Source organism: Oculina patagonica, chromosome 13 (genome assembly GCF_052425735.1).
Source record: "Oculina patagonica isolate OP01 chromosome 13, crgOcupat, whole genome shotgun sequence".
NCBI classification, from domain to species: Eukaryota; Metazoa; Cnidaria; class Anthozoa; order Scleractinia; family Oculinidae; genus Oculina; species Oculina patagonica.
The window spans coordinates 31,625,774-31,649,425 of record NC_135770.1 but is presented as its reverse complement, the minus strand read 5'-3'; the positions used below and the strand labels follow the sequence as shown (position 1 = coordinate 31,649,425).

Below are 23,652 nucleotides of genomic sequence, written 5' to 3'. Positions count from 1 at the left end.
CCATAATAAATTTCTTGTTTGTTTTATTAGCTTTCTGTTGTTGACATTTACAATGATGCTGTTTTGCAAAGGGGAGACATTAAATTAAAAAATTAAAAATAAGTAAAAAGTCCATAAATTGACAAGTGTTATAAACATTATCAAATAACTGGCTCGTTATTTTATTTTTAGATTATCCCGGTCTCTGTAACACTAAGCGGCTAGGAATATTTCCCTGAATGGGATACTTGTCCATCGCAGGGTACTCCCCCCCCCCCCCCTCCCAGGTGTATACATGGGTACCAGCGACATAATGCTGGGTTGAGAGAGGCACTATAAAAGTAATGTCTTGCACAAGAACAAAATGACCCCAGCCAGGCCTCAAACCCGAACCGCTCGATCCGGATTCCGGCGCACTTACCATTAGGCCAATGCGCCACCCTTGAAAAAAAAAGATACACAAACTTTAACATAGAAAAAAGAAAGAATGGCTTAATATTATACTGACGTTTCCTCTGTTTACTCCAGGATAGACAAAGATGTATCAAATAAAGTGTATGGACTTTTGAGTGCAACCATTTTGGATTGAAGTGACTCAGTATGTAGCTCTTGGACTCTGGTGCAAGTTGACTATTGGAAACACTGGGCTTAATTCAGATAAGTACATCGTAGTTTTATTTTTCCTGTCATTTGCCATCTAAGAATCAGAGTGACCAAAATGATATTTTTTTTTTTCAATATTGATAAATTGACAAGAATCTTGTGAAGAAATCCGTTCCAACTTGTCTTGCTGTCTTCAAATTCTCCGAACTTATGAACGACAATCAACAATAAGAATACACCACTTTCATAATGGCGGCCAATTTATTTATTCTTTTATATGTATGTTAATTAGCCCTACTGGCCTCGTCAGCATGTGAAAAATTCAAAAGAAATTTTACTCTAAAACGAGGCCAGTAGGGCTAATTAACATACATATAAAAGAATAAATAAATTGGCCGCCATTATGAAAGTGGTGTATAATATTTGAAAACCGGGTAAAAAAGGTACAAATGTTAATCTAAGTCGTTATTTTCGGAGGTTAAAATAAAACTATTTCAACAACAACAAGCTTTATTTGCATGACTGTAAATTTGTTACAATATTGCAAAAGCGTAAACTTATTTAGTAATAATAATAATAAAAATAATAAAATAATAACATAGTAAAAAACAAAAACAAAAATGATTACATATAAAATTAATTACATTGATAGTATTTTGTTACGTAAATCAAAACAAGATGATATAAATTTAATCAATTGCATGGTCACAAAATGATCGGAAGAATTCATTAATTCTAAAATCAAGTCAGGCACTGGTAGTCGGCTGACATTTAAGATGATAGGCTGTATTGTCTTGTAAAAGTTATCTCTTATTGTTGTATATTTGGAACAATAAAAGAGAAAATGACTTTCATCCTCGGTTTTATTACAATCACAGACCGGGCAGAGCCTATTATGTCTGGGCGTATTGTTATATCTGCCTAGTTCGATCATTAACTTATGATTACTAATACGTAATTTAGCTAATGTTCTCCTACCAGAAACTCTCCTAGTTAACTCTAGATAATTGGAGGTAGCATATTCGTTCTTAAAAGATCTATAAAATTCTAGTTTTTGAGAATGCTGTAGAGTATGCTGCCAATACGAAATATATTTCTGTTTCATTGACTGCAGAAACATTGTCACTTTTGCGGTGTCTACTAAATCAGGATTAAATTACCAAAACTAAAATATTCGGATATCTTCATAAGATTAGAGTAAAAAATATTTTTACCAGCGGTGTGAAGTTCTAATGAAATTAAAAAAAAAGTCTAACAAAAGAATCCGGTTACTTTTCTTGGAGATATATCAAATAGTTGAGGATTCTTTGATCAATGGTGATAAGAAGAAGAAATCGACCAAGCTCAGCTCTACATGCAACATTAGAAGCCTTATTACTTACTTCAAGATAGCGTTTACAAAACTGTAGATGTGTTCTTTCAATTTGTGAACCATCCCAGGCCTTAAAATCGGATTTTACATAACCACCCCAAATTTCACTATTATAGAGCAGAATTGGAGATATCATTGCATCAAAGATTTTACAGGCAAGAGAAGGTTTCAATCTACTAAAATTTGTGTGTCGTCTCAAACTAAAAAGTGCATGAAGTCCTTTCTCTTTTAGGTGATCAAGTGAGATTTTAAAATTTCCTGTAGAAGATATTTTGGTTCCTAAATAAGTATAATCTTGTACAACATCAATTGTTTGATTTCCTATGTAAAATACATGTTCAGGACATTTTTTCGCACGTTTTTGAAAAACCATTATCTTGGTTTTTTTGGGATTTACGCTCAACATCCACGTGTTGCAGTATGTGTCTATTGTGTTAAGACAGTTTTGCAAACCTGTTTTGGAACGTGATAAAATAATTAAATCGTCGGCATATAGTAGAGCGTTTACTTTTGTCCCGTTTGGTAGGACAAAAGGATCAGACAGAATATTTTCAAATGAGAACGGTAAATCGTTAGAGTGATTTCAGTTAACCCGTGAAATAGTTATTACACTTTTAGATACTATTAGACACAAATTCCATTGTTTTCTTTTGTTTTCGTTCGACTATTACGCACAAACTGCTAGATATTGTTTCACGGGTTAAATGAAATCACTCTAATATAAAGGTTGAAAAGTAGTGGACTTAAAATTGTCGTACACCTCTCATATATTGAAAGGGTCGTGTCTGATACTGATCAATTTTTATTGAACAAGAAGACTTAGAATAAAGGCTTTTAATTAAATTGTAGCAGGATCCTCCTAAATTAATTTGCAATAACTTACTTAAAAGCCCATTATGCCGGACTGAGTCGAAAGCTTTTCTAAAAACGACAAAGCAAGCATAAATTTTGCCATTGTGATTATCGACGTACTTGCCTATCAAAGTTCGGAGTGTGAAAACATGGTCTGCTGTTCGAATGTTAGGCATGAAGCCGATCTGTGACTTGTGTAATATATGATTGGTGTTGAAATACTCGAGAAGCCTTTGATTTAAAATAGAACAAAACAGTTTTCCCAGACAACTCGAAACGCAGATACCACGGTAATTTGACGGATCACTTCTTCCACCCGATTTATAAATTGGCGTTATGAGACCACCACACCATGTTTGAGGCATGGAACCTGAATTTAGAACTCCATTGAAAAGTTTGTAATATACGGGCATAAGGTCGTTGATACTTGCTTTAATCATTTCATTTTTAATTTTATCTGAATAAGAAGATTTGTTGTTCTTTAACTTTTTGGCAGCTTTTCGTATTTCATTTTCGGTAATCAAGTGATCTAATGGCCGAAATTGTTTTTTCCGGACTTCTTCTTCTTGAAGTTCGATACAGATTTTCTCTTGAATGGGATTAAGTCGATCATTGGAGTGAAGAGATTCAAAATGTCGCAGCCAATTTTCTTCTGACACTAAAGGAGTATCTTCTTTTTAATAGTGTCATCCATTGATTTTAAACATTTCCACTGAAAAATTAGCCGCATCTGAATTGTTAACAGCTTCCTCCAAGTTATGAAGCTTGCTATTACAATAGTCGTTCTTTTTAGATTTAAGTAAACTTTTGTACTGCATTAGAACGACGTGGTAATTTCACGTAAAATTGAGTTCAGGGGGTCTCTGTGTTTTTGGTTTGCCAATTTCCTCAATTCATGTCTTTTTAATCTACATTCACGATCAAACCATTTTTTGTTTGACGATGACTGGATACGCTTACGCTATATTGTGGTTTTAATCTTTAAACATTGTCTTGCAGTTGTGTTAAAAATATTTTCTACTTTATCAAGGGAAGTGTTAACATCGTTTTTATGTGCTCTTTCGTCTATGTAATCTTGTATGAGCGTTTGGATAACTGGAGAGCGTAAAGCATCTTTGAATTTCTGTGTAGAATCGCTTTCCCAAACAAACTGTTTTGATATGCGCGTTAAAGAGTTGATGTTATTATGCGATCCTTTTGGAAAACATGTATCAGAATTGGTCGATTTAATATTTAGCCAAGTCACTATAGGGCTATGATCTGATAATGAAGTGGGCTGTTTTACTATAAAATTTGAAACATTTAAGAATAAATGTTGATTGCACAGTGCGTAATCAATTACACTTATACCATTTCTCCCGTGAAAGGTAACTCTCCCTAAAGAGTCACCACTGACTCTTCCATTCAATATTCTGAGATCGGCGCTTTTACATATTTCACGAAGTCTTTTTCCGTGATTGTTCACTTCATTGTCAAAGCTATTTCGCTGAGTTGGATTTAGCGAAAGTTCAGATCGGTCATTTGGAATAACTTTCGACCCTTCTTGACAGATACTATCCGAATATTTCCCTGTTCTTGAATTAAAGTCGCCCATAAGAAGAACCGATCCATGGGAGGAAAAAAGTGCAATGTCCGTTTCAAGTTCTTCAAATAATTCATTATCAAAATATCTCGAGTTGTGCGGAGGAATGTAAAGTCCACATGTATATATATATCTTTGTTGGTTTTAGTATAATCTTTGTTGATCTTAAACCATAGAAAATTTGGTGATTTTTTCACAATTGAGATCCAATCATGTAACGCATTTTTGTAAAGTAAACCAATACCACCGGAGTTACGACCACCTTTTCTCGAATTAATAGAATCTTGGATTACTGATCTATATCCTAATATTTCAACATCTGTGCATTTCCAAGTCTCGGAGAGAATTATGAAATCAAAATCAAATCATATTTAAAAAATCTGTGTTCTGCGATTTGTCCCCAATTGATTTGGAAGAAAGCCCATTTATATTCCAAGCGAGAAAAGACAATTTGCTTGTGTAATGCAAGCGATTGGCCATCGTCCGCGAAGATCTATCGATTTTTTGCTTATCGGATAATAGCCATTCTGGTAAATAATTTAAAGCTTTATTACATCCATTTTGAAATCACTGGTGATCCTTGCAATCTGATTGGCTCTCAGGAGTGCCATTTATTCACGATTCGCACTATTCTTTGCTCCAAATCGCATCTTTTTTCCAGCCAATGAGAAAGGAACAATAAAAAAAACAACCAATCAGATTTCAAGGTCTGCTAAAAGTAAACAAACAAATTACAGGAAAATTTTTATGAGAAAGAAAGCCAGTGTCTATTGTTTAGCGAATTTTTTTAAATTGTGTTTCCAAAATCTTGCTTTAAAAAATGAATGAATATACAGTAATTACTTTCAGTTTCTGAATGACAATGATGAGCTCCTTCAAGCCTCAGACCTACATCTGAGGAAGTTTCCAACTTTCAGCGTCATTTTGACAAATATTTTGGCGATTTATCTTCACCATTTGCACAAGATCCGGGTGATCCCGCGTCCATCAAAATATAAACAAATGAAAATCACACAACAACAAATGCACAGAATGCAGAGCCAACACAAGAAGTAGAGGCTTCCATGCAGGTTTCCTTTAGTTTCAAGCGAAGCAATACAATAGCTAAGTCTGTCGCTGTAAATAAAAATACGCCAAAACACGTCAAAATATGACAAAACGATGATTGAATGTCTTTGAGAAGCTGGTGCCAGTTCCGCCATCTTGAAAATTTCACCACGAAAACAATGCCACCGGGAACAACTTGACAAGATCATTTCTAACCTGAGGTCAAAAAAGGACGGAGAATATTACGAGCAGAAATCCTTTTAAATCATGTAGAGTGCCATTAAATGGCATTTGTAGGAGAAAATACATCTACTGACCTGGTCGAGACCTGAGCATCTCAACTCACAAGAAATCCTCAACACGATAGGTTGCACCATTTTCTTCCACAAAGACAACGAGAAGTCTCAACCAAAAACACAAAAGAAACTGACATCATTGAGTCAGATAACGAGGATTGAACGTTGAAGTACATAAAACTGTTTTTGTTCTGCTTGAGAACCTGAGAACTGCGCGAGTTTCCTTGAACGAAAGGTGTTTTCCTTCGTTACGCTCGACTGAGTTTTTGACACATGACATCTTTGTCTTTCTGTTTTCAAAATGAGATGTAAAAGCGTTTCCGGTTCTGCTATCATTCCAATCAGCTACTGGATCAATAAAATATTGGTACTGACTAAAATCTAAATTGTGCGATTTCAAAATGGATGTAATAAAGTGGTAATTGAACTTCGAGTCGTGCAATTTTGGTCTAAAATCATACTTGTGATTTCAAATCGAACTCGCGCTATGCGCTCGTTCGATTTTGAAATCACGCGTATGATTTCAGACCAAATTGCACTCCACTCAGTTCAATTACCATTTTAAATAAACGATTTAATGAATCTAAAAAAGGATATTAGTTCTCTTGGAACTTCTACAGATGAGTCTTTATTCTGAGGATGAACTGAATTGTTTATTACGGGATTGTTCGGTGATTGGCCATATAAGCGGTTTTCTTGCTGTTGAGCCTGTGGAATCATGGGAATGTAAGGTCCTTGTTGATGGCGGGGCATTTCTGTGGGAAAGCCCTTGACTGCGTTGCTGTATGAGGCATATGTTCCAAGAGGTAATGGTACTATCGAATGTTGTTGGTATTACATGTAACCTTTAGTGCAAAATTAGTGTCTTGCACGTAAACAAAAAACTTTTTCGTTTGCATAAGTTACGAATCAATTTGTTTTTCAACCAAACAAGACATTAAGAAAATGGCAGTGATGGTCGTTCAGTGTCCAGAACAATTGATAGAATTCAAATCAAAAGCAGCAGATATCAGCTATTGTTGGCGTTTTCTTGTAAATTGAAGAGGATGTTTTGTGTGTTTGATAAAGAACAGCATAAAAAAATGTATATAGCAATTGTTTAATTAGAAGAAAAATAATAATAATAATAATCTTTATTTCAACACGGTAAAAATCATCAGGACTTAAAATACATAATACTTAATATATTTAAAATTACTTAATACCTATTTTACATAATAAATTCAAATTACATTAGTCGTCTACAATGATATTAATTAGTTATAATAAAAGAAATGCCTGCTTTCCATGAATGCCGTGTGATGTTAATATTTACATTGATTCCAGCCAAAAACGAAACTGCTGCAGCCGGATTTAAAGCTAGTGAGAGTTTGTGCTTGCCGAAGGTCGACAGGTAAACTGTTCCACAGCACCGAACCTCTATAGCTAAAACAATAAACAATATTTGAGCTTGGAATCCAAAACTTAAAAATCCGGTTCGTTTTTTTGTAATATATATATTTTTTTCAACTCCAAGAATTTTAAGACAGTCGGGTCTTTCGTTTTAAGATCCATCCAGTTATAATTAAAAGGCACAAATGGCCAGATTGTAAACCCCTACAAGACAGTTTGCGCCAGGAATTACTCAAGTTTATCAGTAAGTTATCATTTTTTAGCTGAAGCTCTAGCTACTTTAAATATGTCAAACCAGGTCAATTCAAGATCTAATTGTCAAGCAACATAATTATTAGTCAAGTTAAAGGCTCTCGCTTTCAGATATTTAAAGTGCCTATGAAGTAAAAATTAATTAATGCTCATTTGAAAGACTTTTACAAATAAAGAAGAATGGCGTTTACCGTTTTGAAATATCTTCTTTCGTTTAGGAGATATTCACGTTTTTGTGTTATGCAAATGAGGAAAGTGATGACGTCATAAATTGTTCTACTAAAAGATAGATCACAAAATCAAGGATATCTCTGAAAATATAAAGGTGATATTTCTGAAACTTGGCATCAGTATTGACCTTCCTTAAAGGTGCAAGATGGCTCATACTATGACGTAACCATGGCAACACTCTTGGTTCCAGGCTCTTTCTGACATAAACCAAATATCTCAATTTGCAACCCTTTATAGTGGAACAGAGGGTCCAGCTTGGAACACACATAATGCCCTATTACCCTAATTCTCCTCATAAGCTTGTTGGGTGTGGATCATCTTTGATTAAGCAAAAACTGGGGATATCAGTATTAACTAAAATAGGTATTTGCAGCAAAACTGTTGCCATGGCAATGGCACGACAGGTGTCATTTTATGTCTTTTGTGGTGTACATTAATCGTGCCAAGTTTGAAGAACTCAGCTCAAATATTCCAAGAGATATTCTTGATTCAATGCTTCATCTTTTTGTGGAACAATTAATGACGTCATCACTTCGCTCATTTGCATAATATAAAAACGTAAATATCTCTAAAACGAAAAAAGATATTGCAAAAAGAAAAACTCCATTCTTCTTTACTTTGAAAAGCCTTTAAAATAAACAGCAATTATTTTTTACTTCATAGGCACTTTAACTTGTAGAATCGATATCAGGAAAGAAAGAGGTCAAATACAAAAAGGACAGTTAGCAATGAACGTTTTAATTGTCAAGATTGATGACCAACAAGCTGACCAACATTCATTTATGAATACATTGTCAAACGACAAGTGATGAAAATAAAGTCAATCGTCAACTAGGGCACATTAGGTAACTTGATATGTCATCTTGTTGCATCATAAGGTGCTCTGATTTACCAACTAGAAATATGACTCAGAAAAAGCAATGAATATAATATGATAGGATAAGAAGTTCACTCTTTTTCGCCAACAAATTAAATTAAGCCAATACTTCTTAAATGAGCGTTACTTTGAATTGTACAAATAATCTATAGGCCGGATAAACTGTTTTTTACGCATTCTGCAAAATTCATTTGAATACAACGTTCATTAGAAGTTATCTTAGGTTTTTTATTTTTGTTGATTTTTACGTTAATCGCTGCTAATTTTACGATCTAGTGTTCTATTGCTTAGAGCAAAAATCGTGGAACAAAAAGGATTTCGATAAAATACTACCCATATAACTGAAAAATAAAAATAAAAGTGAACTAACTCCAGAATTCCAAATTAGCTTAATTCCGCTTTAAGAACTAGGATATGATAAAAATCAAGACTTTAATCACTGTTGCAATTTGTTGTAGTGTTACAATCAACCTATTAAGCTGACATCACAACGATACATGAACACAGGATTATTGTTTTCATATCTTGACATGCAAACATAAGTTGATTAAAGTGGTGGGATTTGTAATTACTAAACTTGTTGAATATCAGTTATAGTATTTTATGCATCTTTGTTCCTTCCTAATTAACTACTCCTTAAGAGAATTGAAGACAGTTGCCTCGATTCTATAGGAGGACATATAAAGAATATCCCGTATGATTGGACGAGGAAAGCTGGAAGATGCATACGTCACAAGCTGCATAAAATTATTTATTTCGAGAAATAAATAGCCTTTGTTACTTCTGAACAGTGAAAATTAAGTTTAATAAATTAAATCCTATTGCGCGATTTTAGTAATTATACATGATAACACCAACAACAATTTTTTATCAGAGCCTGAGAAAACGATTAATTTCAAATTTTACAAGAGCCATGTAAACTTTACGTAAAATCTTGTGTGGCAATTTTTTTATTGTTTTTTTTTTATTGTTTTGTTTGTTTGTTTTTTCACGTGTGGCAATTTTGTAAAATCGTCTTTTGAGCAATTCAGTGGAACTTACAAATTTGCTTTCGATGTTTGGTATTGTAAGAAATTATTTTTTTTGACAAGATATTCTAAACAGCAACACAGACGTTTACAACAAGGTGTAAATAATTTTGGCATATCGTCCAATTTATACTCGAAGACAAAGCGGTTTCCGTTCTTATTACCAATTAACAGCTGTTGCTAACTTTTCATAATTTGTACATCTTCAACTTCTTAAATACGACTTTCAATGTATACTTTGTTTATTCTTGTCAACAGGCACGAAGCTAGAGATGAAAGAGCACAAATGTACGACAAACGTCACAAAAACAACCTCAGCTTGCAAAAACAAGTCAGGCGGGAAACATCAGGAAGTAAGGAGCTCGTCAACAATAACTTTCAAAAACTGCAATTTTCAATGTTTTCTTAAGTTAGTTTGTTTGATACTTAAAAGTATCACCAATCTTGATTGACACATCGGAGTAAGCTACCAACCGTAAAAGGACAACAAGAACCGTTTTAAAGATAAGATATGCGTCCTATCTTTACGTAAGATTTTCTAAACGTTACTTGTGTAAAAGAGGGAAAAAGAGCGAATTAAAAGTCGTAATTTTAATAGGGCTCTTTAAAACCTTCTTCGAAAAAATTAAATAACTAACTAACTTAACAGAAAAGAATAAAATAGCCGCACGGCCTAACAGGCACGCACGGCCAAAACCTGTGTCCATGATACTTACTATAATAATAACAAAAGCGGGGATGGTACGGTACTCCCACTCGCCCTACTCCCCCTCCGCTAGGAGAAGGAGAGACTGAGGGGGAGGTACTCCCACTCACCCTACTCCCCCTCCGCTAGGAGAAGGAGAGACTGAGGGGGAGGTACTCCCACTCACCCTACTCCCCCTCCGCTAGGAGAAGGAGAGACTGAGGGGGAGGTACTCCCACTCACCCTACTCCCCCTCCGCTAGGAGAAGGAGAGACTGAGGGGGAGGTACTCCCACTCACCCTACTCCCCCTCCGCTAGGAGAAGGAGAGACTGAGGGGGAGGTACTCCCACTCACCCTACTCCCCCTCCGCTAGGAGAAGGAGAGACTGAGGGGGAGGTACTCCCACTCACCCTACTCCCCTCCGCTAGGAGAAGGAGAGACTGAGGGGGAGGTACTCCCACTCACCCTACTCCCCCTCCGCTAGGAGAAGGAGAGACTGAGGGGGAGGTACTCCCACTCACCCTACTCCCCTCCGCTAGGAGAAGGAGAGACTGAGGGGGAGGTACTCCCACTCACCCTACTCCCCCTCCGCTAGGAGAAGGAGAGACTGAGGGGGAGGTACTCCCACTCACCCTACTCCCCTCCGCTAGGAGAAGGAGAGACTGAGGGGGAGGTACTCCCACTCACCCTACTCCCCCTCCGCTAGGAGAAGGAGAGACTGAGGGGGAGGTACTCCCACTCACCCTACTCCCCCTCCGCTAGGAGAAGGAGAGACTGAGGGGGAGGTACTCCCACTCACCCTACTCCCCCTCCGCTAGGAGAAGGAGAGACTGAGGGGGAGGTACTCCCACTCACCCTACTCCCCCTCCGCTAGGAGAAGGAGAGACTGAGGGGGAGGTACTCCCACTCACCCTACTCCCCCTCCGCTAGGAGAAGGAGAGACTGAGGGGGAGGTACTCCCACTCACCCTACTCCCTCCGCTAGGAGAAGGAGAGACTGAGGGGAGGTACTCCCACTCACCCTACTCCCTCCGCTAGGAGAAGGAGAGACTGAGGGAGGTACTCCCATCACCCTACTCCCCCTCCGCTAGGAGAAGGAGAGACTGAGGGGAGGTACTCCCACTCACCCTACTCCCCTCCGCTAGGAGAAGGAGAGACTGAGGGGGAGGTACTCCCTCACCCTACTCCCTCCGCTAGGAGAAGGAGAGACTGAGGGGGAGGTACTCCCCTCACCCTACTCCCCTCCGCTAGGAGAAGGAGAGACTGAGGGGGAGGTACTCCCCTCACCCTACTCCTCCGCTAGGAGAAGGAGAGACTGAGGGGGAGGTACTCCCACTCACCCTACTCCCCTCCGCTAGAGAGGAGAGACTGAGGGGGAGGTACTCCCACTCACCCTACTCCCCTCCGCTAGGAGAAGGAGAGACTGAGGGGAGGTACTCCCACTCACCCTACTCCCCCTCCGCTAGGAGAAGGAGAGACTGAGGGGGAGGTACTCCCACTCACCCTACTCCCCTCCGCTAGGAGAAGGAGAGACTGAGGGGGAGGTACTCCACTCACCCTACTCCCCCTCCGCTAGGAGAAGGAGAGACTGAGGGAGGTACTCCCACTCACCCTACTCCCCTCCGCTAGGAGAAGGAGAGACTGAGGGGAGGTACTCCCACTCACCCTACTCCCCCTCCGCTAGGAGAAGGAGAGACTGAGGGGGAGGTACTCCCACTCACCCTACTCCCCTCCGCTAGGAGAAGGAGAGACTGAGGGGGAGGTACTCCCACTCACCCTACTCCCCCTCCGCTAGGAGAAGGAGAGACTGAGGGGGAGGTACTCCCACTCACCCTACTCCCCCTCCGCTAGGAGAAGGAGAGACTGAGGGGGAGGTACTCCCACTCACCCTACTCCCCCTCCGCTAGGAGAAGGAGAGACTGAGGGGGAGGTACTCCCACTCACCCTACTCCCCCTCCGCTAGGAGAAGGAGAGACTGAGGGGGAGGTACTCCCACTCACCCTACTCCCCCTCCGCTAGGAGAAGGAGAGACTGAGGGGGAGGTACTCCCACTCACCCTACTCCCCCTCCGCTAGGAGAAGGAGAGACTGAGGGGGAGGTACTCCCACTCACCCTACTCCCCCTCCGCTAGGAGAAGGAGAGACTGAGGGGGAGGTACTCCCACTCACCCTACTCCCCCTCCGCTAGGAGAAGGAGAGACTGAGGGGGAGGTACTCCCACTCACCCTACCCTGGGTTAATTTATTCATACATTTTGTCACCTCAGAGTGGGGTGAGGTGTTATGTTAGTGTCTCGTGTTTTATACTTTTACATTAAATATGATTTGCTTCCCATTAGTAATCCTCCATGCTACAGACGGGTTGTCTCCCGTAGACATTTACTGCCACAGTGGTGGTGTGCCTTACTTCCATCTCAAATTCTCAACGTTCCTCGAGTATGAAGATGGTAGAAGGGAATTCACTTTTTATCCAAAATCCTCCAACCTCCTCTGGGAGATGATTGCAGATTAAATTTCAACTCCCATTAGCAATCATCCAACCACCTAGAAGTGAAGATTATTGGAGAGACTTTTACCCCTGCCCACAAATCTTCTCTTTCCCAGAATAGAAGACTGTTGAAGAAAGTTTAATTCCATCCACAATATTCCCCTCTCCTAGATTAAAAGATTGAGAGAGCGAGTTTTATTCCCATCCGAAGTCCTTTTCTGTCTCTTAGGAAAAGAAGTTGGAAAGGAGTGTAGTCCAATCCACATTACTTCTCTCTTACTTTAAGGAGAGTCGAGAATGTGAATGACAGACGTTTTTTTTCTGGGAGAGTGAAGGACAGTGGATAGGAGTAAAACACTCTGACAATATTGTCTTTCAGGAGAACGTAGAAGATTGCTGGTGGAAGTTAACTTCCTTCTCTAAGTGTTCTTCTCTGGGAGAGTGTAGGATTGTGGATTGGAGTAAAACTCCTCCTATAATCTTCACTTCTAGGAGGGTGGAGGATTGCGGCAGAGAGTTAAACTTTAACACACAATCTTCTCCTCTGGGAAGTTGGAAGACTATGGTTTAAAGTAAATTCCCTTCCATAATCTTCCCCAAGGAAAGTTGAGAATTTAACGTGGAAGTAAGACTTCCCCCACCGAGGCCGTAGATATCCCTGAAAGGTTTCTTTTTTTGACTATTAAAGGAGGAATATGTTTATGGAAGTAAACCAAACTTAAATGTAAAAGTAAAGGACAACGACACAAGATTGACCGCATTCACTTTTCAAGTGGTGCGGCGTATTTTATATCCTTTTTCTTTTTCCTTACCAAGGAATGTTATATTATAGAAAGGTTTGAGAGCATTTGGGTCTAGCCTTTAATTTGCCCCCCCCCCCTCTCTTAGCATTTATTTTTAGAGTGATTTCATTTAACCCGATGAAACAATATCTAGCAGTTTGAGCGTAATAACTTTGCAAGGCGGCTGTTCGTCAAACAAATAGTGATAAGAAAAACAATTGTAAAAAATTTGTGGGTGCTAGGTATCTCGGGTGTAATAGGCTCTTAACACTTATTTACGAATTAGTCTATTCAGTGAAGTAAACTAAATTTTCCTTAACTCTTTTGTTGTAGATTGTTTACAGATAACTGTGAGGATGAGAATTACTCCTAGTATAATGAAACTTTTTCTTTTTTATACTTATTTAGCCATATACATCAGTCGCCTACACGATGAGCTCTATTTGACAACTTTCTAACACTGACCAAATCATAAAGATTTAAGGGAAATAGTTTTTGCAAAGAATAACTTGGCTAACTGATTTAAACGCATAAGATGCACTAGTGTGTTCTACTGGAACATCTATCTCTGTGTAATTTTTCCTGCTTTTTCTGATTGTTTTTGCATAAAATAGTAAGAATAATCCATGAGTTAAACAATTTTCTATAATGTGCATACATATCAAATATTTGTAACGTTTCTTTATTTACACTTGGTATTCGTTTCATTACTATTGTTGTAATTACAAAGTATTGTAAATGTTCTATCCATGAATAAAAAGCGTTTGCGAATGTTCTTGTACTTGTCTTTAAGTCACTTGGTTGCTGTATTGTTGTTCATTTTCTTGACTGTTCAATCTCTTTCGTGTCTGCTGAGAAGATCAAACATTGACAATGTATTAGAATACATAACATGGAATTATACATTAGTGATGTTAGAATTAATCGAATGCTTGAGTTCTATTATTTTGTTTCATTTCCTTGTTGTTGTCGGTGTTTGACATAAGCTTTTTGTGCTGACAAATACATAATTTTATTGTTAAAAAGAAGAATGTTGATTTCTGTACGAGTCATTAATGCCCAAGTCAGAGTGATCAAAAACTAATTTGTCCTCAAGTAACGATATCTTTTACAGGCAATAAACAAAATCCGGCGGTACATTGATAGAAACTATTAAATCTAAGAAAGCAACCATTATTGTATTGTATTGTACTGTTATTAACTACAATGCACACTCTAATTGATTTTAACTTGTGTTTTGGCACGATCCTTTATGCCTGGTGATGATCACTATCAATGTTTATACCATGTTTATTTTTATTAAAAAAGAAGTAAAAAACTGAGAAACTTTGAAACGTTTTAAGACTACTGTTTCACCACGAGTCCCATCAATGACACATCAATGCTAACGGCCGCTGATACAGTGTTTAACTGTACTATCGTTATGCAGAATTCATTGTTACTAGCTTGAATAAAATTTGAAGGTGGAATACATTGTTTTCTTTCGAGTGTACCATGATTAACTCTACTCGACTTATGATCACTACAACAGTAGTCATATAAAGTTAAGGCTATAAATTTATCTGAGCAAGAAACAGATTTCAAGTCACCTCACTTTTATTCTATTTTAGTCTCCAATTTGTTACTTTGAACATAAAATTAAAGCAAGATTTCCTGGTCCTTAAATTACATCTGACGTTACCTTACTTCCAAAATTCCTTCTAACGAACATACTGGTTAAATCCCGGGGGGGTACTCAAAAACGTTTTGTACGGGGAGGCTCCGCCCCGAGCTCTTACCCCTTACCCTTTTATATACCATTTTGCCAGAAATTGTACCCCTTTCGTATACCTTTTAATGAAAAAAGGTACCCCTTTCATATACCTGAAAGTCATGGTATAGACTTAAAACATGACGTTTTCTTGTCATTTTCAAGTAGCGCTTAATAAACTGAAATAATACAGCCATAAATTGCATCTGTTCGAAATATTTTAATTAAAGGCCCTTTGAAAAATCTAAATGACAGATTTCCAAACCCTTTTGTATACCTAAACTTGTGAAATCCCTACCCTTTTATATACCTGAAGCCTGAAAAAGGTACCCCTTTCGGGCGGAGCCTCCCCGTATAGGCCATTATAGGGAGTACCCCCGGGGGTTAAATCTGTAAACTTTTGTGCCGATAAAATGCCTTTCTTTGGAGTTCATATAAAGTGTTTTCAAATTTGTCACGGCCATGCTCTACCTGCTTTTAAAATGCAACAGAAGGTTCTTCCAAAAGATTGTAGAACATGAAATATTTTAAAATAAGATAATAATGATGATGAAATAAGATGCTACCCAAACCAAAACCTAAATAATTATTTAAATTTTTTAATTAAAACTGCTCACACCTTGTTGACAAATCACAGAGAATTTTAATATTCGAAACGATGCAAATTGCCAATGTATTTTCTTTTCCAGATAAAATTGCAACCAATGAAGAAGACTATCGAGTTTTAATTTGGGTAGATTTTACTCGATTTGATGCTTTGCAAATCAAGCAAACAAATTTTACCGTTTGTAAGTTCGCCACATTTTCCGAATTGTTTCTAAATGATTAGGTAAAGAAATTTAATACCACATCAAGACAATATCCCCTAGTTAATGAGTTTCTTTCTTCTCATCGCCTGTTTTGGATACTGTACCTTAACACTGCAAGGAGAAATAGAGTTTGCATTCCCGCTATCAGAAAGCGAACATATTACAGGCGCTGCTATTGTTGACATGTCACCGGCTGAAATCACTGTAAGTTACTTGCACATTGTAACCAGAAATCTAGTCATGCTGAAAGGTTTTTGCCGCTTTTTATAAAGATTAATCGATTGTATTTCTCGTACTTTTTAAAATTTGTAAAATGTACCAAAAAGAGTGACTAGAAGTTTGTAGACTTTATCTGTAGTTTGTAAAAGTTTTTGTGTTGAAAAACGTTCATTTAATATGAAAAGTGGAGGGAGGGGTGGGACCCTGAAATATTTTGGTTGTGTGAAGGGGTCTGTCGAAAACTTTGTAGTCACAAGGGTGGGGATGGCAGATATCAAGAGTTAAGTTTTTAAGTTTCTTTTCTGCTATAAATAATAACTTTACAAATCTTCAGTCCATAACCTTAACACAAAAACTCTATTTAAAACTTGAGCTTCGATGTTTTATTAAATCATTTCTGACACTTCAATGGACATCCTCTTCTTCTTTGTCATTTACATCACTGGCATCACCACTGGTATTTTCAGAAGATTCTGTCTCACTCTTGACTCTTATCATTGACATCGTCTGATTTGTTCTTTTTGCCATTTACCAGTTTCCTTGTCCTTAGCAGTTCTAAACATACTGTGGCTTGCTCTACGTCATCCATCACATCTGCTTGGATGAGATATTCCTGAGTGTTGATGTGAAACCTTGGGATATACTTCCTAGCTTTTGTCGCACAATTTCTGGTTGACATCTCCTCACAAGACTGCATTTGCGCGTTCTTCACCATGGGTTTGTAATTTGTATCGTTGTTTTCTTTCCATATCGTTCTTCCTTAAACGTTTTTCTCCTTTGCTCTTTCTTTCTCGTCTTCACTTTTTCCATTCTTCAACAGCAGCTATCCCGACTTAAATGACTACTTAGTATTTTGTATGTATAAATTACACAGCAGTGTAAAGAACTGATTTGCCTATTCAGTATTTGAACTGTTCCTAAATCGTGTCTGTTATATAAGCAAGTTCATTAGCTCCGTCCGTTTTAGGTGTGGTTCGAATCATACTTTTTAGAATAATAAAAATTCTATCCACCTCTAAATATCGTATGACAGTTATAATAATCTGTTATATGAAGTTTTTGGTTGTGCAGATTTTGGTTGTGTGCGCTGTTCAGCTAGCGTGGCTATGACAATTCAGTAATGTTGTTTGTGAGAAGGCTTTGAAAATTCAGTGGCAGCGTGAAGGGGACGCAGGTTAATGATACTGCATCTCCCCCTCCCCCCCCCCCTCACACCCCTCCCCCCTTTCATATTAAATGAACTTTCCCTTAGTCGACTTTTGACGAAAAAGTTTGGTTCTGAGTTATCGATTAAATACATCATACGAATAATACTCTCAAATTTTCACTTAATGTTTAAAACACCTATATTTGACAGTTTGCATACATATAGTGTTTTACATTGATTTCAAAATTAACCAACGAAATCTCCTTTTTATCTCTTAACGCTACCGCTCAAAAATTATCCTTACTGATTTCTTTATCTTTTTTAACGTTGCTGGTACATCAAGACGATATTTCCTAGTTAATAATTTTCTTCAAGATACTTGACAATGCATCGATGGTAAAGATGGCGACTTTACAATTTTGATCACTGTGATTTAGTTTCGTTTGAATTGATTGCTCCATGTTGCAGACCTATCTCAGTGAACTTATATTAAAAGATGCAAGTTTTCAAAATGTCTTTTTCTTTTTCAAATAAATTGGAAACAAAGAATTGTTCTCCAGAGTTTCAGTCTGATCAAATTGTGTTCTTCTACCTACTCTATGCTATGCAATGAAACAAATGTCATCATATCTGGTCACATGACAGACCACAATGAACCCATCGGTTTCCTTTCGGTACTAATCTTAATTTTCAATTCTCCATACTATCGAGGCCTGGCCGGGGCGCTGCGTTGTGTTCTTGGGCGCCTCTCTCCGTGCCTCTCTCCCCCGTGTTGGGTCCGGCTTTCTGCTGGGGGGTCCCTGCGTGGCTGCTCCCTCCGGGGGTGCCTCCGGCGCTCTCGGCCGGGATGCTCCGGCTGTGGGCCTCTGGCTCGGGACGCTTTACCTTTACCTTATACTATTGAATTGCAGTTGCCATAGAACTGAACATTTAATGCTACATCAAGACAGTCTCCCCTAGTTGATGATTTTCTTTCTTCTCATTACCTGTTTTTTTGTAGAATGTATGAATCGTGTAAGGAGAAAATAGACTTTGTCTCATCCCCCAAAAAGGATGGTGAAATCAATCAAGCATTCTTGAAAGTCGCTTCATACTGTATAGTCATTTTACTGTGAAATATACAGTTAATTCGAGAAACTTGTCGGGAAAAAACACGAAAGTGCACGTGACAAGACCAAAAGGTAGTATGGGTAGAAGTAGAGAGCTACCACACGTGCTGATGCTAATAAGACGGCGACATGACAAACGCGAATTTGCACGTTCTTTCTTTCTTTTCAGACATTTGAAAACAAAGTACTTTGAGCCACGATGGATTTTAGAAGAATTTTCAAAGTCAAAGACATTCGAAGTTAAACAAAACCTGCAGAACGAGGCCTCCTGAGAGGGAAACAAAACCGTCACCAAAAATACAAACTTGTACATTTCCTCCGGGCCATATGAAAATTCAAGTGTGTGCCCAACCACCTTTCGGTCTTGTCACGTGCAAGCCAGTCAAGAGTTTGTTTTACAAATAAAGCGTTCCATTTTTTGTAAGGGGTCTGTATGATTGGAATACTTCAAAAATAATAATAATAAGCGACCACTTTTTGACAAGTCTAACTTTTACGAACAAGTTCTGTTTAGTAAATAATAAAGATGGTAGATTTTAGTTGGAACAGAATTTCAATTTTGCACTGATTTTTAGAAACAACAATATTTGACAGTCTCACACTGATCCCAAAATTTACCAAATCGAAATAAAATTTTTGATCTTTACAAAGTACTTTAATTAAATCTCTTTTGTTACCAGTAAATCAAGACAATATTTTCTTTTAAACGATTTTGTTCAGAAGATACTTGACGTTGTATCGATATGGTAAGAAAATAATATTTTTTGCCCACTTCTTTTAAAAAAGTTTTGTGGCAAACGAAAAACGAGAAGAGAAACTATGGTAAACTTATCTGAATAAGATGTTTCCATTGTCAACTTGTGCCAGAGTCCACTTCGCACTGCAATCCAAAATGGCTGTGCTTTCCTTCAAAATATCTGCATTCAACCTGAAAAAAATGAAACAATATTGACTTAGGCTACTTTTGTTCGTTTGGTTGAACGTTTATGAACGATTATAGTTCCCATTCACTGATCAATACGACATACGAATAGAACTCTAATATTTTACTTATCGCGCGATCAATATTTGTCAGCTATTTTCAAATTAACCATGACCTGCTCATGAAGTATCAAGGCTTCATAGCTCAGTTGGTAAAGCCTTGGATTTTTTCAGGCTACAAAAAGCAATTGCTTAAATTAATAAATTGTACCATGCGAGGATCAACGATTTCATCATGTTTCACTCACGGCCCTTACTGATTACTTTGTAACTCTTTTTTTTTTGCCAGTGTATCAAGACAGTGTTTCTGAGTCAACGACTTTCTTCATAAGTACTTCACAAGTTATACGATCAGCAGAATTGTTGGTCACTTTTTAACTAAAACTTTTCGTGGTAAACGACAGAAGAAAACCATGATAAACGTACCTTAAATAAGATGTTTCCAATGCTTACTTGTACCAGGGTCCTAGATCTGACTGCAATCCAAAATGGCTGTACTTTCTTCCAATATATCTGCGTTCAACCTGGAGAAAAAACGAAATATCATCAACTTAAGCTGTGTAATTTTTGTTAAATCGAAAGTTTAGGAGCAATTTAAAAGTTCTCGTTCACTGATCAATACGACATACGAATATCAATGCGAATAACAATCTAGTATTTTACTGATCGTGTGAACAATATTTGACAGTTTTAGAGCGGTTTTCACTCGAGTGTAGAAAGTAATCCGCGTTTGCATTGGTTTTGCATTACTACGCTTTGTGATTGGTTTAAAAACCTCGCGCCACTTTCTCAACCAATCAGAAGTAAAACCAAAACCAATCATGACTCGCTCACGCACGTTTTCCCGCGCTTCGTGTCGGCTACATGTATGTGCTTCGAGTTTTGATTGGTTTACTGACTTGTCTGTGTTCTTTGTGATTGGCTAGAGTGATTACTTTGGTTTTGGTTTTACGACACTCAATTGAAAACTGCTCTAAGTAAACCAACTTGAAATATCATTCTCGACGGTATCGCGAAGGCCATGGTTTCAAGTCCCATTGTAGGCTACAAAAAGCAACGTTTTAATTTTTTGTATACCTTGAGAACCTTTTTCATTTCACGATCATATTGACTATACTTTGTCTAGTATATCAAGACAATATTTTCTAGTTATACGATATTCTTCGTAAGATAATTGACAATATATATTTGGTAAGGAGATGTTAGATTATGATCACTCTTTGACTGAAACTTTTTATGCTAAACAACTGAACAAAATGCAAGAAAACTGATGAACTCACTTAAAACAGGATATTTCGAATGTCGACTTGCGCCACGAGCCCACGAGCTAAGTCCACGAGTTAACAGGCACTGCAATCCAAAATGGCTGTACTTTATTCCAATAGTATCTGCGTTCAACCTGGAGAAAAAAGGAAACATCATTAACTTAAGCTATTTTTCTTTACTTTAGTAGAATGTTTAGTTTTAGTTTAGTTTTCTAAGCAATTCAAAATTCCAATAGCACTATCAGTTTCGTGTGGATCCCCGAAAATAACGAACTCTATGTAAAGGTTACTCCATACCATCGTGTCTCAGGACGAAAAAATCGTACCACAACAGACTAAATATCAATTGAAAGTTTACTGCATGTAGAATTGGAAAAAAATATAACACAAGTTGTAGTTTTTCTAAGCGGACAAAGAGTGAGTTAACGCTAAAATAACCCAGTATCATATAAATCAGATCGAGTGGGATCTCTCATGCAAAATAACTGCACAGCCGTTAATTACGTACAAAGCTTCAACATCCCGGTTATAAGGTATTCCACCGCCGTTTCCCAACATTTTGACTGAGATTCAGTAATTGATTTATTGTTATTTTTATCTTCCAGGCCGCTAAATTTACCGTCGGTCTTCAGCTGTTTCTTCTTGAGTATGAAAATGCATACCGTAAATGATCTAATAAACGCCCACTCTCAATTAAACGCCTCGTATTAGGACGCCTCCCTCTAATAAACGCCTCGTTTCTAATAGACACTCCCTCCAAGAATCGCCTCAAAAACCGAGGAAACGCTCCAAAGAACAAAATCACGCAATTTATTTAGTTTCTTGCTTGACTCGGACAATCAAATAGGGCAACGATGCCAACATGGTTGACCGCGATGACTATGAAGACATCGATATCGAACTATGAACGACATCTTTAAGCTTTGCATCAGCGCAGATTAGATTTGTCTCCTACTCACAACCTCTGTTTTCTCTCTTACTCCACGAGCAAACTACGCGTCTTATTTGTTTTGTTGTCGTTGTTACAGTTTAAAGTGAAATAAACGCCTCTCTCTTATAAACGCCTCATATCTATTAAACGCCCTTGCTAATTTAATAGACGCACCGGACGTTTATTAGATCATTTACGGTATACACTGTTTTTAGAATTATCGGGAATTTCAGAGTTTTTGAAATAATTTTGTATCTGAACCTAAGCTACAATAAGTTTTCCAAAGTTATTCATCCACAGTTGTATTACGTTTCTCGAAATGTCAGTTTCGTCGATTGTAATTAAAAGGTGTAAAAAACAGAACCTTCCACAGAGTAGTTTTAAAGTTTTCAACATCAAAAGCCAAAGGAGTGTATCTTTGGCACTTTTGACGTTGCCATGGCAACAAAGTTTGACGTCATTTTGATTTAGCTGCGTTTACTGATCAGAAATGGTTTACTGGTTTACAGATTTACAGTAAACGATTTTCATTCGCATCATCAGGCTAGCCATAGAATACCAAGGACGGGATGGTCTAAAGTAGGCCTATAAAGTATTGTGACCACCAAAAAGAGGAAGCATTCGCTCAAGAAACAACTCGGAGTTTCGTGAAGCAGTTTATTGTTTTACATGATTTTGAGGTACAGTAACATTAAGGTATTATCTTTTGTTTTGCGATGTAGTCACTTAGGATGTAGATAGCGATGTTTCGACTGCCTACTGCTCGTCTTCACTAGGCGATGAAGTAGTGGTTATGCCTCATCATATGTAGCACGATGGTCGGCTGTGATTGGTGGATTTCGATCCTCACTGTTCTGGCGAGGGTTTCTTGCCTGTAGGCATCTTGCTTCTGGGATGTCAGTTACGTTATCCCTGTTGATGTTGTTAGGCTGAAGTCTTATATATGTGAATAGCTTCTTTGTCCCATGTAATGTACCGGTGCGACTCCCAGTCAATAAACCTTACATCGTTCCAAAGCAGATAGTGGCCGGCATCGTGGGCGTGTACTGAAACGGCGGAAATCTGGATACGTGCGATTCGAATGTCCCAGTCGAGATCCTAGATCTCTCTGCTTGTCGTAAGTTGAAAACTTTACAACATTTACATTGTTCGATCAAATATTGAGGTTAAAATCGGTTAATAAAGAGCTACGAAGGTATGGAGTAACCTTAATCCTTTAAGTCCCAGTGCCGAATGATAAATTATCCGGCACCTTACATTTCTTTCAATTCTAGTTATGAGAGTTGGAAATACGTATAGGAAATACTCTCAAGTTAAAGATTTTTCAGCATTGTAAGATACTTGACCATTTTGATTTTGATCACTCTCGGTTTGAAACTGGTTAAATACGGTAAACTACAGAAGATTGATAAGAAAACTGATGATTAACGTATCTTAAATAAGATGCTTCCAATTGTCAACTTGCACCAGCTCCAAGAGCCACACACTGCGATCCGAAATTGCTGCACTTTCTTTCAACTCATCTGTATTCAACCTCGAGAAAAAAAGAGGAGACATAATTAAATTAAGCTATTTTCCTTTGTACACACGCTAAGGAAACCACACAATAGCGTAACTAAACAGGCACTCTTCTGGAACCCTCAAGGAAAGAGAAATCGTGGAAGGCCAAAAAACAACTGGAGAAGATCAGCCGAACAAGAACTGCGGCAGATAGGTCTACGATGGACCCAAATTGAACACCAAGCCCAAGACAGAGAACAGTGGAAGAAAACTGTGGATGAGCTATGCTTCACTTAGGAGCCAAGGCTATATATATATTTTCCTTTGTTTAGTCAAACTTTTACGAACGGATTTGCCTCTGATGTACTAACTGAAAATAATATTTGACAGTTTCATGTCGTTAGAGAGTGCGTTATTCAGCCGATTTCAGAGCCGGGGAGTAAAATGAAACAAAGATTCCAGGGCCCTCCTAACTGA

The 23,652-nt window shown here is 37.9% G+C and overlaps 1 protein-coding gene and 1 long non-coding RNA gene across 2 annotated transcripts in view; both read right to left on the bottom strand.

Annotated features, from left to right (window-relative positions):
* LOC144637144 (uncharacterized) overlaps positions 1-23,652 on the bottom strand; it is a 123,597-nt gene that overhangs the window by 38,475 nt on the left and 61,470 nt on the right. The window lies entirely within an intron of this gene.
* LOC144636105 (uncharacterized) lies at positions 19,248-20,543 on the bottom strand. The gene is made up of 3 exons (XR_013567469.1): positions 20,467-20,543; positions 19,906-20,003; positions 19,248-19,426 (listed from the first exon to the last, which is right to left on the bottom strand). It is a non-coding gene; the product is annotated as an uncharacterized LOC144636105 (long non-coding RNA).